The sequence below is a fragment of the Callorhinus ursinus genome, unplaced genomic scaffold (genome assembly GCF_003265705.2).
Source record: "Callorhinus ursinus isolate GAN/ISIS: 27379988/994484 unplaced genomic scaffold, GSC_fseal_2.0 scaffold27, whole genome shotgun sequence".
Taxonomy (NCBI): domain Eukaryota; kingdom Metazoa; phylum Chordata; class Mammalia; order Carnivora; family Otariidae; genus Callorhinus; species Callorhinus ursinus.
The window spans coordinates 8,749,122-8,766,293 of record NW_027397089.1 but is presented as its reverse complement, the minus strand read 5'-3'; the positions used below and the strand labels follow the sequence as shown (position 1 = coordinate 8,766,293).

Sequence of the window (17,172 nt, the reverse complement as noted above, 5' to 3'; positions counted from 1 at the left end):
GGATCACTACATCAAAAAACTAATGATGTATTATACGGTGACTAATATAACATAATAAAATTAAATTAAATTAAAAAAAAAAGAGTGAATAATCTCCCCACTGTGTGCCCCAGATGCTCTTCAGATTGCTATTAACATACTTTCTGCCCCCAGGTTATTTGCCTGCCTTCTCCCCAGGAGCAGAGTAGTGCCCTCAGGGCTCTATCCCAGCTAAACCCACTGACCTTTAAAACTCTAGCCTTTGAGCCCTGCTGGTTGTAAGAACTCATGAAATTCAGGCTCTCTCATTTTCCAAGACAATGGCTTGGAATGTTCTCCTTGTGCATTCCTCTCTCTCTCTCTCTCTCTCTCTCTCTCTCTCTCTCTCCCTTCTCTAGAACCATAGCTCCCTCCTGTCTGCAGCACCTGTGATCCTTTTCTCCCCTAAACTACGTCTCTACACTTCCTACCTTCTTTAATGTGGTGTCCTCTCTCCTTTTAGTTGTGGAGTTTGTTCTGTCAGTCTTCAGGTTGATCTCTGAAGTATTTAAGATGATCTGATAGTTATCTAGCTTTGTTTGTGGGACGAGATGAGCCTCGGGTCCTCCTACACTGTGGCCATCTTCCTCTTTTCTCTTTGCACCTCCAGTATTTGTACCCATTTAAAATTTATATGAATTTCTTTAATTCCATGTCCTCTTTTTCTGAAAATATTTCATAACCTTAAAATAATTTTTTTTAGGTTTTAGCCCACAGACTTACTCAAGTATTTGTTATCTTACACATGCCAAGCACTGTACTAATAGAGGAGGAAACCCTCACTCTAGTTATGGCCTGAAAAATATAAACCCTGAGGAAGCTATTTAAGCTCTCTATCTGTGCACGCAGAACACCAAAATAAGACCATGTCATGCCTCTCAAATGCTTACAGAGCCAAGGAAATACCATAATTGAATTTGAAGCTGAGACATTTCATTTACACATTAACCAAAAAGGTACATTCTCCACTTCCACAAAGAAACTTGCTCTCTTCTATTTTTTTTTAAACAGAACCCTCTCATATTTTGTTTTCTCATTTTGTTTTTGCTTTTGTTTTTGTTTTTAAGAGAGAGAGAGATGGGGAGGAGGGGCAGAGGGAGGGGGAGAGAGAGAATCTCAAGCAGGCTCCATCATGGATCCTGACATGGGTTCAATCTCACGACCCTAAGATCATGACCTGAGCTGAAATCAAGAGTTGGTCGCTTAATCGACTGTGCCACCCAGGCACGTCCCTTGTTTTCCCATTTCTGACAGAAACAAATATTTTTCTTTCTTACTAAATTTACTACAAGAAAATAAAACTACAAACACAATGATCAATGTAAACAGACCATTGGCCACAATATTACCAATCCATCAAAGAATGCCAGGATGGTGTCACAATGGAAAGCCCAGACCCATTTATAAGAAGCACCTGCTGCTCACTATGTAGGAATGCAGGCCCTGTACTGCCTAATATTCCAAATTATTAAGAGAAAGCCAACATATAGATTTTTATTTGAAAATCATTTACTTGAAAATTTTGGCAACCAATTCAAAGAATTATAAGAACTCAACATGTGTCATCACTGTGGAGAACAAATAACATATAGTTAGGGCCAGCTGCAGCCTAGGCATTGTCAGTTTAAGACTCTAGGACTAGCTGATCTCTTTGGTTTTTCTTACTCAAACAGTTCTATGATTTTCATTAGGAAACCCTGAGATTGGGATCAGAGTGGCATGAATCCAATTAAAATCACAACTCCCAGAGAGGGAGAGACTTTTAATATTACCTGTGTCCTGAAAAAAAAATCATCCTAAGAGAAGTCATTCATTACATTTAATAAAGTAGCTGGTAACAAGAAGCTTAGAAGATCATTAACTTCTAAATTATGGAATGTCTATGTTTAGGTGCCAGTTATAATTCTCTTGAGACCTATGGAATAACAGGCCTTTGATATTTGATGTTGCTAATATTGACTGAAAGTTGTATAAGTTTTCTGAAATGGAAGGATCACTTTGATATATGATTGATCAAATTTTTACATCATCAGCATCCATAGATTTCCATGTCAGAAAGTGCAAAGCAGGGCTGATGATATTACCCAGTCCTGTTCAGAAGATACATGGTTTCCATTGTGATATGCATCCACTATATCAGTTTGAGGTACCTCCGAGTGATTAATGGTACCTAAAAATAGTTTCAGAGAAAACAAATAAGACATTTTGGCATGCCACTTATTAGTCATGTGTCCTTGGAGATGTTATTGAAACTCTCTGGACTCTTTTTTTCATCTGCAAAATAGGAGTTTTTGTGACAATTAATCAAACATTATATGCAAAAGGCTGACATAAGGTAGGTACACTGAGTAAATATTCATTGAATTGAGAGGGTGAGTAACCAACTGGCTTTGTTTAGAAGACTCTGGAACATCTAGGACAGGGTTTCTCATGAAAATATCTTAACAAATTAGGGAATTACAACAGTGGTGGGAAAAGATGGAAATTAGAGTATGTACATAGGAAAGTATACATAGCCCAAATCTTATCTCTGTAGCAGCCAGACTGTCAAAGTCTGGACCTACCCTTGGGTGGATTTAGATATACAATTTATACCTTAATAATAAAAGACACAGAAAATCCAAAGATGCTTTTCACATTTTTGGTAACAAATTTATTATTTGTGGTTGGTTGTATCTCAGATAATTCCTAAATTTTGACTAAAATACAAGGCCCATTTTATTCTATCATATCATCAGGGCAGGAATTAAAGCAGAATTGATACAGCTAAGGGGGAGCAGGGCTGGAAACTCATGCTATCCAAGCTCAGAATGAGCCAAGAATTCAATTTAGTTTATGAAAATGTCAGAGACTGTCTGTTACAGCTGCTCTGACCTCATGAGACTCTCTGTCCATGACACCATGAAATCACCCCAGGTGGTCAGTTTCTAGGCCATTACAATTATTTAAATAATAGCTAAAACAAGATACAAGAGCATTTATCAAGAGTACAACTGAAGGTTAGAAGAAAACTTTTGGCTGGTAGATGCCCGTAACTTTTTGATTGGTAGGGGGAAGGAAGGATCCTTTTAAAATAAGCAATAATTTAGAACTTCTGATATTCTGAGTTAGTGTTACTATTTGGGACTTATGTGGGTTTTTTACTTTGGGTAAATTCCCTTTTAGTACTGTATGTTGTTCTTCTAAGACTTGCATCTAACCTTCGGCCCATTTTGCAATCTCTCCTGCCTTAAAGATGGTGTACAGATTACTTGAGATATAGACTAACAGCTGTGTTTTTTCTGGCAATTCAAACACTTTGAATATAGGTCTTGGCAGTTGAAATGCTAACCTGAAAACTCTGCACAGAAGTTCTTTGAGAATTTATCAATTTGTGTTTAGGGACTTTTCAAATGGAAAGATGAAGTCATTCATGTTTTCACAGGCAGTTCCAAATTCCAAATTGTGTCAAGGGTAAAATGTTTCTGTGTTTGAAAGGCCAAGGCAGACTTACATAACCCTGAAGAGGACAATATAATGCTACCCCAGGAACAAATTATAAGGCTTTAAAAATTCGCTATTCTATAACTTTATGCAATAGGAAGTGGTTCTTTCTCACCCTTAGGGGAACTGAATTTGGTTTTCATAAAAAACAAAAAAAAACAGTAAGGCCCGGAGAATTAGAAATTCAAATACTTATCATAAAGAAGGTTTTGTTTTATATCTTCCACATTTGGGAAACTGTCTCTCTGAGGAGTTTTGCTAGTGACATGCTCTATGGGTTTTTCCGTGTTGCTACTGGTAATTGTGATCTGTGTACTTTTTCTTTTTTTTTAAAAAAACAATTGAGACTTCAGAGCCTTTGTGAATCTTGACTACCACATAGATTCACAGAATTCATTAGTCAGATATTTTTCCAAGCTAGGTTCTTCTTATTAGTCCATCTTTCACTCATGTTTTAAGCTCTAAGATGGGACCTGGGCTACATAATATTAAAACCCAGAAAAGGGTAGGGTACATTGTAATTGTTGAGAAGTATGTGGAGGGTTTTCTATTTGTAGTAAGGGTTTATATACTTGAGTTTCTATACAAGTAAGAGTTTCTACAAAAACAATAAGCTGGCTAAACCAGCAATAGCAAAGAAACCAATACCAAGTCCTTGGCTGGTTTGGAACTAAGGGACTCAAGAGGTAAATTCTAGAAAAGGAATTAAGAGGAGATGAAAATATGGATCAACAGAAGGGGCTGTATCATTTCACTGAGCGAATATCCTGGCTTAATGGTTTTTAATTCCAGAGTCCATGGTTTTTCTACAACACTGTGCTGCATTCTGTCTGCAACTATTTCCATTTGGGAACCCAGCAACTGACTTCAAACTGTAAGTATATGTTGAAATATTTGCAAGCAATGAGCTTGGTGAGGAAGAAGAGTGAGTAAAAAAGCACTATTCACCCTTAAGAGAAATTGATAGGACAGCTATTCTTATAGATTCTTTGTGCCAAATATTTTTGAGAGCAAATATTTCTAACAGAAACTCTGATACACACCCTAAACCACCACACTGAAAGCACAGGAATTTGTAAGAAAGAAGAAAATATGAAAAAACTTGGAACTCAAAATCTCCCAGAAGTTTCTTTCATCTACAATGGAATAAAAGAGTGAAAACTGTGTAACCAAATACTTTGTTTTAAGGGTGGAACAAGCTATTTTTTTAAAAAGGTTATAAAAGCCAATCCAAACTTTTATTCAAGATGATATTATTTGTTGTGGTTTGTTTGGCTTTATGGTAAGCACAAGTAGACAAAATGTTCTCCACAGAACCTAAAGATGGAAGATAGTATGGTTATCCCATTTCCCTTTAGAAGGGCATAACACCATTCTATTAATTCTTGCAAGGACTTAAAATTTGATATATAAGATGAGCAGGTATAAACCTTGGAAAGGTAAATGTATTGAACAAACAGAAGGTTATTAGCACAGCAGTGCCCAAAATGATTATGTCTATCATCTACTTTCCTCTTTCTTCACCTAAAATGACATAGAAGCCATCTATGTTTTCTTCTTGCAGTGTTTTAATTAGAACATATTTTTCCATGTTACAATTTCCCACAGTTCTTTCTCAGTTTGGTTTTCTCAATAAATTAGAAGAAAAACTAAGAAATTGGTAATTATAGAATTTCATTATCTGTAGAAATTTAGTGATTTAAACAAATTTAATCAATTTATGTGTTGGAAAATTCAATATAGTTCATGTTAGTCTGCAAATATCTGGACAGTTATAAACTTTAGAAGGCCTATATTTTTAAATTTTTTCCTAATTTTTTTTTATTTCACTATATACTATTTATTTTCACTTACCGAGATAAGAACTTACCAAATTAATTCATATGAAAGAAGTAGCATTTGTTTATTTCACAAATATTTATTAAACATCTGATATATGCCAAGCAATAATTAGACACTGGAATATGGTAGTAATATCTAGAAAGAATCTTTGGCCTTACTAAATCTATAATGATCCATCATAGAACACAAACAAGAAATAAAATAAAGGGTGCTATATTATAATGACAGAAGTACTTTGGAGGAGTACATGTCAAGAAGCATCTAAGTTTAGCTGGGATCAGGAAAAGCATATAGAAGGTACATTCCACAAACATCTCCCTTCTGGGTATTTTTCAGTACCTAAAATTATTCATTTGTTTGTTTCCATGTTTATTGTCTTTCTGTTCCCAACAGTACGTGAGCTTCTTAAGGACAGTGACTGTTTTGCTCATTCTATGTTTCTAGAGCCTAAACAAGTCTGGCACACAATAGGCAATAAGTATTTCCTGACTAAATGATTAATGGTAAGAAATGATGCTGAGAAGGTAAATGATAGCCTTCTAAGTTATGCTGAGATGATCAAATGTCATTTTTCCAATCAGTGGAAAGCATGGAATGGTTTTCAGCAGGGTACCAAACTAGCTCCTTGGAGAAAATGGATCAGGCAGGAAAAAAAAAGGTGATGAACTTCAGTGAGAGAGCTATGGCCAGTGTGAGTTAAAATTGATGGTGGCCTAAAGTTCTTGATGGCAATGGGGTTGGAGAGAAGTGAAAAGATTCAGGAGACATTTAAGTACAATCAACAGTGACTGGTTGTGGTGTAGGGAGGGAGGGGATCAGTCAAGAAGGATTCTAGATCTGAATCCCTGGATGGATGGATGATAATATTCATGAAGATAGGAAGCAAAGGAACAGAAGTTTTCTTAGGGAATATGAAGAATTCAGTTTTGAGCATGTGTACTTTGAGGTGCCTACATGATATCTAAGTAAAAATGTCCAGTAGATAATCAAATACATGAGTCCAAAACAAAGAAGAGTGTCTGGACTAGAGATAGAAGTTCATAGAAGTTGAACTTCTAGTTCAACACAGACATTCAGTTGAACCCCAAACTTGTTAGGAAGTTTGCAATCAGAACAAACACTTTTTCTTTCCATTTTCATGACACTTGGCATGCCACACTTGCTAAGCATTAGCTGTTGCTGATGACAACTTCCTGGTGTCAGACTAGTCTTCAAGTTGAAGTGCTGAACTGAACTGACAGAGGCCTGGCCTAGTGCAATTTCCAAATTGCCTGGCAGCGGAAAGAGGTGAAAAACTCATTACCAAGCCATCTGTCCTGAGGTTCTGTCCTGATTTCTAGGCCAGAGAAATTTGAATAATTCTGAATTTAAATAGCACACACAGATCAGTAAATTCATTCGCTATCAGCTCTATATCCTAGTTTCTTGGGCTTTAATAAAAACCTCAGAAAGCTGAGCAAGTTGGCAGTATTAGCAAGTTGATACTCTAGAGGTAGCCTTCATTTCAGAAGAACACACAATTTAACAAAGGATCAGACGTCTTTCCATAAGTATACTACATTTTTGTTACTAACGTTACTTTTTTCCTCCAATTTCTATGATCTATTTCTAGTCCTATTTTAGGGTGTTCCTGTACAATAAAATTAAAAGATAACTAGCAACGAAATTACTGTAACAGTCAATTTCAATCTCTTGCTTGTTGTAGAGAAACTTTTCTGGATTCAGCTTTTCTCCTCTACTTCCCTCTAGTCCTTTCCTCAGCTTTTTCTTTCCACTTTTCCTCACTGTCTCTCTTCTTTCTCCTTCCATTTCTTTCTTTCCTTGCATAATGAAAGAGCATGAGATTTTGAGTCAGATAGACTTGGGTTTGAATCAGATCTTGACTTTATTTAGTTAAATGCTCTGGAAGTGTTTTCTAAATTTTAAATAATAGTATTGATAATTTAAAATATTACAGAGTTACTATGAGGGCTAGATGAGAAAATGCACATAAAATCCACTGTGTAAAGATGCCTCACAGTAGGTATTCCATAAATATAGCTTGTATTCTCTCTCCATTTCCATTTTCCTCCATTAAGAAGGTTACTGGAACTCAGCATAATGAAACTTGTTAAGCATGGTTAAATTAGATTCAGGGAGTGATGGAAGAGAAACCTGGATGATAATGAGTTCAGAAGTGAATAAAAAATAATGATTTACAGACAGTAAGTGACTTAGCCATTCTTTTTAAAAGTAGACGAGGGCAAAGGGATATGCAACAATGGAGCAATACTAAGAAAGAGAATCAGAATCAGAGAAAATTTTTGTTGGTGAGGGTTGGTTGTTTGATGGGAGGTTTGAGTATGCCCATAACAAGGGGAGGAGGGGACTGACTGCGAGGAGGAATATAAAAATGAGAGAGATCAGTAACAGAGAAAATACCCTAAGGGAATAGAATATAATAGTAGCACTAATAAAAGTTACTATAGCTATAAAAACAAATTGCCAAATGAACACAAACTTTTTTTGGATAGTACAAGCAGGGCCTTTGGAGACCTGGGATCACCATGACCTAGGACTTCAGTAGCCTGTTATCTTTAGCCAGCACGACCAAAGAGTTCAGTGTTCAGGGCTGAGGAATATTGTAGGAGTGGCCTTTATGTGGCTGTCTTTTCCTAAAGCTTGAAATGGCAATTACTCATTATATGTCAAGTGGTTTAAGAGCCTATCTTCAGGAAATGCAGACATTAGTTTGAATGTGAGCTCTATAACATATTATTTATATATAATCTTGGGAAAGTTTTAAAATTTCTCTGAGCCTTAGTTTCTTTAAGAACAAGTAATAACTCTCACCTATTATTGGAGACAATGTATGTCAAGTAATTAAGAGGGATTAGCACATAGGAAACAATTTTCACTGTGGTGTGTTAGAGTACTGTAATTTTACTATTTGCTTATTATTGAATAATTTTTTTGTTTTCTTTCCATAAAACATTGAGTACTTCTAATATAATGTGCTTGCAGAGATTTGAGATGATATCACCATTGGTGGTGTTACCCTAGGGTGGTTGAATATTGTCCCAGGATTCTGAATGTGGTCTGAGCCAATAGAACTGTGACATTCCCCCAGAGAAACCCAAGGCTTTTGTGCTACAGACATGTGTGACACATAACTTATCCATAGTATCCAGCTTCAACAAAAGAAGGAAAATTTTCATTAAAACTTTTCAATGCTTAAGACATTATCCTCAGGGACTTTACCTAAGACTTTGACATCTGTTTGCCTATTTCCTTCAGATTTAAATCAAACTGATTCTTTCCCAATGTGATGGCAATTATAACACCAATAAAAACACAAAATACAGAAATTCAGAGGTAAAAAGAATGTCTCATTCAATTGCTTCATTTATGGACATTATTACTATAATTATTGTAATTTAGTAAGTATTGTATTTATCCAGTAGTTTTGACTAGACCAATCCATTAATACATTTTTAATGTAACAAACTCAGAATGTAAAAGACATAATTTATGAATAACCCAGTTTTTATACTGCTTTTCCTTAATCCTGAGTTCATATTCCACCCAGAAAAGGCAGATTCTAACATTAAGTCCCATCTATTACATAATTACATTCAATAGTGAAGGATATTTGGAATTGATTGAAGTAATAGGGCAAGGGGTGGGGGCTAGGAAAGACCAAATAGAATGATTATTTGATATAATAAAGAAGTGCTTCTCAAACTTTCATGTGGATGTAAGTCAGCTAGAGATCTTGTTAAAGTGCAGATTCTGATTCAGTAGACCTAGAATGGGATCTGAGATTTTGCTCTTCCAACAAACTTCCAGGTGCCAAGGATGCTACTGTTCCCCCACCACACTCTGAGTAGTGAGGAAGAAGCTAGAATCCAGTAATTGAGTGGGGAGGGACATGGCATGTGTCTCTAGCTCAGCATCATAGAAAACATCTAAAAACTCAACCAGCAGCTACTTGCCATCTCAAATCTCTTATCTTCTAACATGACAACTCTCTAATATTCTGATGCTAATAACTGACTTAAACTCATCTATAGGCAGAAGTCATAATCTCTGGAAATGTTTCTTTATCTAGAAACCTGATGGACATTGGTCAAATAGCCAGAGAGGTAACAGTAAAGGTGACATCATCTCCTGAGTTGAAAGAGCAAAAACAAAACCAGGAGCCTAATCAACTGCCTTTATCAGAATTGTGACATTCCATATACCTAAAACTCTCATGTTTTATGTCAATCATATTTTGGTAAGAAAAAAAATAATTCCGCCATTCTTCACATACTCCAATGGTGATTCTAAAGGTAGATCCTTTGGGAAAATTATAACAAATCCTTCTATTAAAAATTTTTTTATGATGGGCCTATCAGTATGAGTGGTTCCTCTCTTTCTCCAGTATAAAACAAATTCAGATTCACATTCAATTTCTATAGATTTTAATTCTTTACTAAGTAATTTTATTTTACAAGGGAGCAGATGGGAAAAATACCTGAATATATGAAAACCTTAAAGATGTAGTATGCCCTAATTACTTTTAGAATTATTTGCGTCACCAAACAACACAAGAATCATATTGGGAATCAATACTCTGGTTTATCTCTTTTTAAGAGTGTCTATTTTCATTAGAATATTTTTGTTTCTAAAAGCAAACACCTTCTTTAGGCAATGAAAGCAGGCTAGTTGTACCCATTCACTTTCAACTGTGATCAGAAGCAGTACACATTCTCTAGTGAACTCAGGAAAGATTGTCAAAAGTGTACTGTTCATGAAGATGTTTACTCAGCAGGGAGCTATCAAACATATTTAAGTGTTTTATCTTTAACAGCCAAAGAGAATGTCAGAAGCCTCATTTCCTGGCTAGACAATAGCATCCTGTCCTAAGCTTAGCCGAGTATACAGCATACCATTTCAATTGTTGTGTGAGTGATGGCATAAGTATGACAGCTGACACCATCACTAAACCATATTCTTAGAACAAGGCAGTCTATAAACTCAGAGAGCAAGATTTTGCTAGTTGGGTGTTTATATCTATATTTGCCACCTGGGGAGAATAATAGCTTTATTTTAGAACATGTTGTATAAGTAGAGATAGATCCTAAATTTTACAAAGGAGTAGCAGATGCTTTTGTTTTGTTTTGTGTCAGTCATTGCAGTTTTGTTTACTGGGTATCTTAATGTAAAATTACTCTCGAAAGAGTTTTGCAAATTTATCATGTACCCATCCTCTGGGCTAAAGAGTTGTTGCAGTTGCTTCAGAAATGGAAACCCTGATTTCTATTTCACAGGTATTTTCGAAGGCACAGCAGCACAGTGGAACCTATGTTCACTTGTGTTTGTTCCCCTGATAAGCAGGAAAGCATCCTGGAGAACAACAGACACAGGCTGTCACTGAGAAGCTAAGGTTCATGTTCACTGTGAGAGCCATTCCTGTCACTAACATGGCACTTTATTTAAACTACCCAGACAAAAACAGATCTTTACTTGAGCTGGAAAAACAGTGGTAAGGAAAAGTATAAAATTACAAGTTTAAATACTTCAGCTCTGTCTATGGAAATGACTACCTGTTTGTCAGTAACCTTGATCAGATTAGTTCACTTAAGCTGCCACAAATTGATCCACCTTTCCTGTCAATCAAGTGAACCACTTTTTTTTTTTTAAAGATTTTTATTTATTTATTTGACAGAAAGAGAGAGAGTGAGAGCACGAGCAGGGGGAGTGGCAGGTAGAGGCAGAGGGAGAAGCAGGTTCCCTGCAGAGCAGGGGGAACCTGATGTGGGACTTGATCCCAGGACTCCGGGATCATGACCCAAGCCGAAGGCAGTCGCCCAATCAACTGAGCCACCCAGGCGCCCCTCAAGAGTGAACCACTTTTAAAACGATAATGAACACAGTGAAAGAAAATGCAGCAAATTAACTTGAAGCTGACACGATATCAGTTTGGACCAGCACTGATGACATTTACACAGGAAACAAAATATTGAATTAAAAGCACATTTGCCTTTTTTTAAAAAGTGGTAAATTTCAAAACAACCAATTTTGATTAATAATGATTTAACTATATCAATTAACTTTTTCTAGGATGCAGCTATTAAAATAAAAGCCAAATTTGACAATTACCTTTTCTTCATTAGTCTCCAGTTGTTTTATAGGGATTGCTATCTTTCCAACTAGATTATAAACTCTTTAAGGGCAGCAATAATGTATTCTTCATCCATGATTTAGGGCTACATCACAAGATCTCCATGCTACCCATGAGCTCAACGTGGATAGAGAGATGAGAAAGAATTCCAGGCTAGCCTCTAAGAAGTCCTCCATTTGCATTAAGGGAATAAAACGTCCTCTGTGTCACCAACTTCCTAATTACTATATTCCTTTGTGCCACAGCTGGATTAAACCAAAAGTATAATGGGGATTTGGAGGCAGAGAGAGAAGGCTAGGAAATTTCATAGCCTTGTCTCACCTTATGGTTGTGGTCCTGATGCGACAGTACCAACTCATTTGTCCTACTGCTCCTGAGAACTGATTAGAATAAGTTTTACCTTCCCTGGAGTTTAAATTTCTATTCCTTTACTTTAATAAAATTGAAGTATCTCTATGCAGTGATTCTTGCTACAGCCATTTATTTTGTAATTATAATACCACTAATATTTACCATTTATTGGTGAGTATCTTAATAGATTATGTAATTAAATATACTCAAAAACCCTATGAGGTAGCTATTGTTAGTCCCAAAACAGAGATAAGGAAGTTGAAGCCTAGAGATCTTATCTAACCTCATACATCTGAAAAGTGAAGGAGGAAGTATTTGAAACTGGGTCTGTCTGACTACAAAGCTGTGCTCCTAATGTAAAAGTCTTGAACATCTTAGAAAATAAAGCATCTCTATGTTTGTCAGGTTGTATGGCTACTGAATAATGCTGTACAGTGGGATAGGGAAATAGATGGATCAATCATTTGCTTCAGGTACAGCTAAAACACTACCATAAAAACACTTACTGATGACTGAGATGCAGTAGAATGCTGAGATATAGTTGCTACCTTCAACTGATAGAAAAAAGGAACTCAACCTTGTTGGATGATAGACCCTGAATAATTTAGGAGACAAGAGATAGACTTGATTGAGAAAACTAATTATATTTTTTCCTTCGCTCATGACTTTATCCATAATAGAAAGTAAAAGGATGGTTGATGCAGACACCAAAAAGAGGGTGAAAAAGAAGTCACAAATTGGGAGAGACTTGTAATGCACATAACTCACAAAAAGAACTTCTGTAAACTAATCAGAAAAAGACAAAGAATCCAATAGAAAGATGAACAAAAGGCTTAAACAGGCTCTTCACAGAAGAGTAAATACAAATGGCCAATACAAAGAAAAAGATATTCTGTCTTATTAGGAATCAGGGAGGTAAAAATAAAAACTTCAGTGAACTACCATATTACATATACCAGATTGGGAAAAGTTATTACAAGTCAGGTGAGAATATGAAGTAACTCAAGCATTTACCCAAGTCTGGTGGGAGGACTACTTTGTAAGGCAAGTTGACATTATCTAGAAAGTTGTTTTACTCCTTGATATATGCCATAAGGACAATTTTGTCCCTGTATACAGGGAGAAAAAAGGCTCATAGCAACACTAGTGTAATAACCAAAAAAAGAAAAAGGGTAAAAAGAGAAGCAACTCAAATATCAATCAACAGATCAACAATAAGTAGATCCACAGATGATGGTGTAGCCATGTGATAGAATAGTACATGACAGTGAAAATAAATACATGCACAACTACATGTAATAATATGAATGGATCTCAGGAATTAAAGATTAAACAAAAAGCTGTTGCAGAAAAATACATGAAGTAAAATTCCATTTACAAAGCTCTTTGACATGCAAGATTAAGTGATACAGCAAAGGAATGATAATGCAAAATTCACACCAGGACAGGGATACACTATGAGAAAAGTAGAGGATGAGACCTTGGAAAGACTCACAAGACAGCAAAATTAAATGTGGTGTTTTCTTCTTAACTTTAGTGGTGGGTGTCCAAATGAACACTGCATAATTATACTTTTTCTAATTCTTTTTTTGTGGCCTTTTTTTAAACTCTAGTAAAATATATATAACACAAAATTGACCATTTTAACAATTTTTAAGTGTACAGTTCAGTGGCAATCATCATCCTTAGATAAAAATAATTATTCTTTTTGTCTAATAATATTTGATTAAACAAGTTTATAGTAATGCTTGGTGATAATTATATCTCTTTCATATCTTGAGTGAATTTTAGCCAGTTCATGATTGTAAGAAAAACATCTCTCATTTTGGTAAGTTACCGAAGTGAGAAACTTGGTTTTCGTTGCTGAGAAAAGTACATTGGGCTAGTCTGGGGGAAATTAATATAATATTTAGAGGAAGATTAAGAAGTTTCATCTCCTGAAGTAAATAAAAAGTAGCAGCATATTTACAACGGGATCTGAAGGTTCAATGACACCTAAAGTTTATCTGCTACTTGTAGGGTTGACTGTAAAACAAATGTTAAGTCATATAGTTGTTTTATTGCATTCATTAACTTTCAGCTGTCTTTCTAATTATTATTACTATTAATTATTGTTAGCCCAGTAAAAAAAAAATTGACAGTTGCATCTGGACACTTTCCAAATATTATATAGTTAAAAGTAGCAAGTAATTGTTTTATAATGCTTTCTATAATACCAACCATTCATGTGTTCTGTGAAGAGCAAGGATAAAACAGCAGGTATGAAACCCAGTGGAGTTATTTCAAATTTTCCATCAATTCACACTTTCAAGCATTATTGATCTCATTTTTGTCCTCCAAAAGCTAGGATTTCAGACCCAAGCTTAGCAATTTCTTGTTGCAGTTGTTCATTTGTTCCCTGTGCCTGTTGAAGCATGACTTAGTCATTGTTTAAATGCATTTGTAACTCCAGAAACAGCAGAAAAAAAAGGGGGGGAGGCGGAATCAGGGCTGTGTTAGGCAAGAATTCTCTGTTTCATAATAAAAGAAGCCATTGAACACCAAAGCTGATTATGAAACAAATCCAATCAAGGTCTGAAAATTCCACCAGAGAATGAAGCATGATGGGAATTTTCAAATCCTAATTTCTTTTCTGCCTACAGGAGTTCTTGGTTAAAAGCAATGTATAAACCTATTAAAAAAATCTGGCAAGACTTCCAAAAAAAGTAGTTTAATCTGCTACATTTTATAGTCAATTCATGTTTTAACAAGTTCATTCACTTAATAATTACAATACATTATCTGATACATTTCCCTTTTATAAACTAGATTTTTTTCTCATGAAGTATTATTTGTTCAGATTTTTTAAAATCTCAGTTTCTTTATAGGATAGTTCCATCGATATTCACAATGTATAATTTTATGTTACACATTTATTATAAAGGCCTTAGCCAAAAATGCACCATGAAGAATAATGATAATACACTTTGCTGGTTCTGCTTCTTTAGGATTTTAATTAAAAGTAACCACATGGCACTAAGAAGGTGGCATATAGATGATTTGTGAGAAACAACATGGCAAAGTAAATTAAAATTGTAAACAATTGTTTCATTGTACAAATAACTAAGTTTCACAACATTTTGAGAGGCAACACAGTCCAGTGGAATCTATTGGATGACAGATCCCAACTTCTACGTTCTCAATTGCAGAAAGAAATGAAACACTAAATGTACTATCTAAACCTATTATAATTTGTTGGGTGCACTCACTTAAGCATTTTCTGGAAATTCATATCTAGGGTAATACATACAGACCCAATTTGATAAACTTGCACACAGTGATGCTTCATTAAATTTCTATAAATCTCTGATATGCTTTCCTTTAAAAAGTATAAATATGTGTATATTACAAATATATGTATGTGTGTATGCATACATACATTTCCTCTACCCCACCCCACCCATACTGTAGGCGGTACATTCTCAGTCAGTGAGATCTAGGCAACACACGGTATTTTACACATATTTCTGGCTAAAGGGAATTAGTGCACCACCACCCTCTGCCAAAGAGTACTCTACTTGATTTTCCTAAGTTAACTAGGTTCTAAAACATGTATTGTTTACTCTGTTGTAACTGCTCTTTCTACTATTTTTTTTTTTATGGTGAAGTTTTGACCCATAATGAATGACAATAAATCAAAGAGTACAGAAGTAATATGTACACAAAGGTGGTGAGGGGGGGTAAGCAGGCCACAAGGTGTTTTCAGAGAAATGACTTAGGAACCAGAAAGTTAAGATCATAAAGCACATATTAATGTTTGAAGGTCCTTTGACCTTCATAAACATTGTAAGTATCATTGCAAGCTGGAGAACTGACCAGCAAAGAGATTTGCCATGTTAATTGTCTGAAAAGCATCTCCACAGGGCTGTCCCCCAAAGAACCCACATAGAAATGATCCTGCCATTTCTGGTAATCCATCCCCAGAATTAAACCAATTTGCTATGTCCAAAAATTTTCCAGAGACATGGTCTCTTTTGAAAAGTAATTTAAAAGATATGGCTTTTCATGGGAGTATTCAAAAAACTGGCTGAATCACAGCAGGCAAATTACAGAGTGAAGGGGATGGACTACATTGGGTGAAAGTAAAATAATAAAAAGTAGGACAATATGTCAAGAGACAGAAAATAAATAATAAACTTATTTCACTCAGCATAACTTATGTAAGTTTAAATCTCATGTCTAACCTGGCACACTTAAAACAAAATGGAAGCCACTTTTCTGATGTTGTTGAGAGGCTTAAAACGGCAGAAGACAGTGGATAAACTAGTCCGTAATGGTTAATCTTGCTCAACCAACAAACAGTGCCTGTCGTGTGTGTGTGTGTGTGTTAGTAATTAGTGAATGAATTCACAAATAGCCCACATCATCCAAGTAAAATCAGCCTCTACCTAGGAAGTGAAGGTCAATCTTGTTTTCCAAATTGTAGGTAAAGTGTTATAAAAATTATACCAGCAGGAAGATTCTATACATCTGACCATTTTTGATGTTTTTAAAAAAAATAAAAACAATTCTAAGATACCGTAGCTAAGTTGTATGTTTAATCAGAAGACAAAGGAGTTTTCTCATAGGTGTGTGCTCAAGGTAAAACTTCATGAGAAAGGGTTATTTATGGCCTTTTTAACCTTGATATGTTTTCTTTTTAGGCCCACTTTCCATGAAATGGGTCCATGGCAATCAATCAAATTGAGTCCTAGAAAAGGTATTTTGCTTCCAAAAGCTGACTCGGTCTCTAAAATCATTTATTTTCATATTTTCTACAAATATTTACCCCCTTTTCATTTCCACATCTCACAGATTGGGAGAGAAATTATGTGAACTCTTCCATACAACTCTTTCCTACCTTCCCATTTCCCACACATACGTATAATCAGGAGAAAAGGAAAGTTAAAGAAACATAAGGAAATCCTCTCTGCAGTAAATAAAAGTGTTTAACCTCTATCAATTATTTTACCTGCACCTACCAAATATTCAGAGGTTTGAGGGGTGGGGTTGTGGGAGAAGAGGCAGAGGAAGTGGGAAGGACCCATAAGTGACACATTTAATCTATCAGCAGTGACCAGGCTCACTGACCAAGCTGGAGACACCACTGTCAATAAGATGCAGCTCCACTATCATGGAACTGTCATTATAAAGATAGGAATGTGAACAAATAAATAAGCAATAATAAAATAAGTATAAAATTGTAAATGTTATGAAAGAAACACATGAGGGCTGGAAGGTAGCAATGGCTGTTGTGTGTATTGGTGATGGAGACCAAAACCAAATGAGGAGTTGGCCATAGGAAGATGGGG

General features: G+C 35.5%; 1 protein-coding gene across 15 annotated transcripts in view; it reads right to left on the bottom strand.

The window, feature by feature from the left end:
* Window positions 1-17,172, bottom strand: part of LMNTD1 (lamin tail domain containing 1) — a 490,983-nt gene that overhangs the window by 326,806 nt on the left and 147,005 nt on the right. The gene's annotated exons all lie outside the window — the stretch shown is intronic.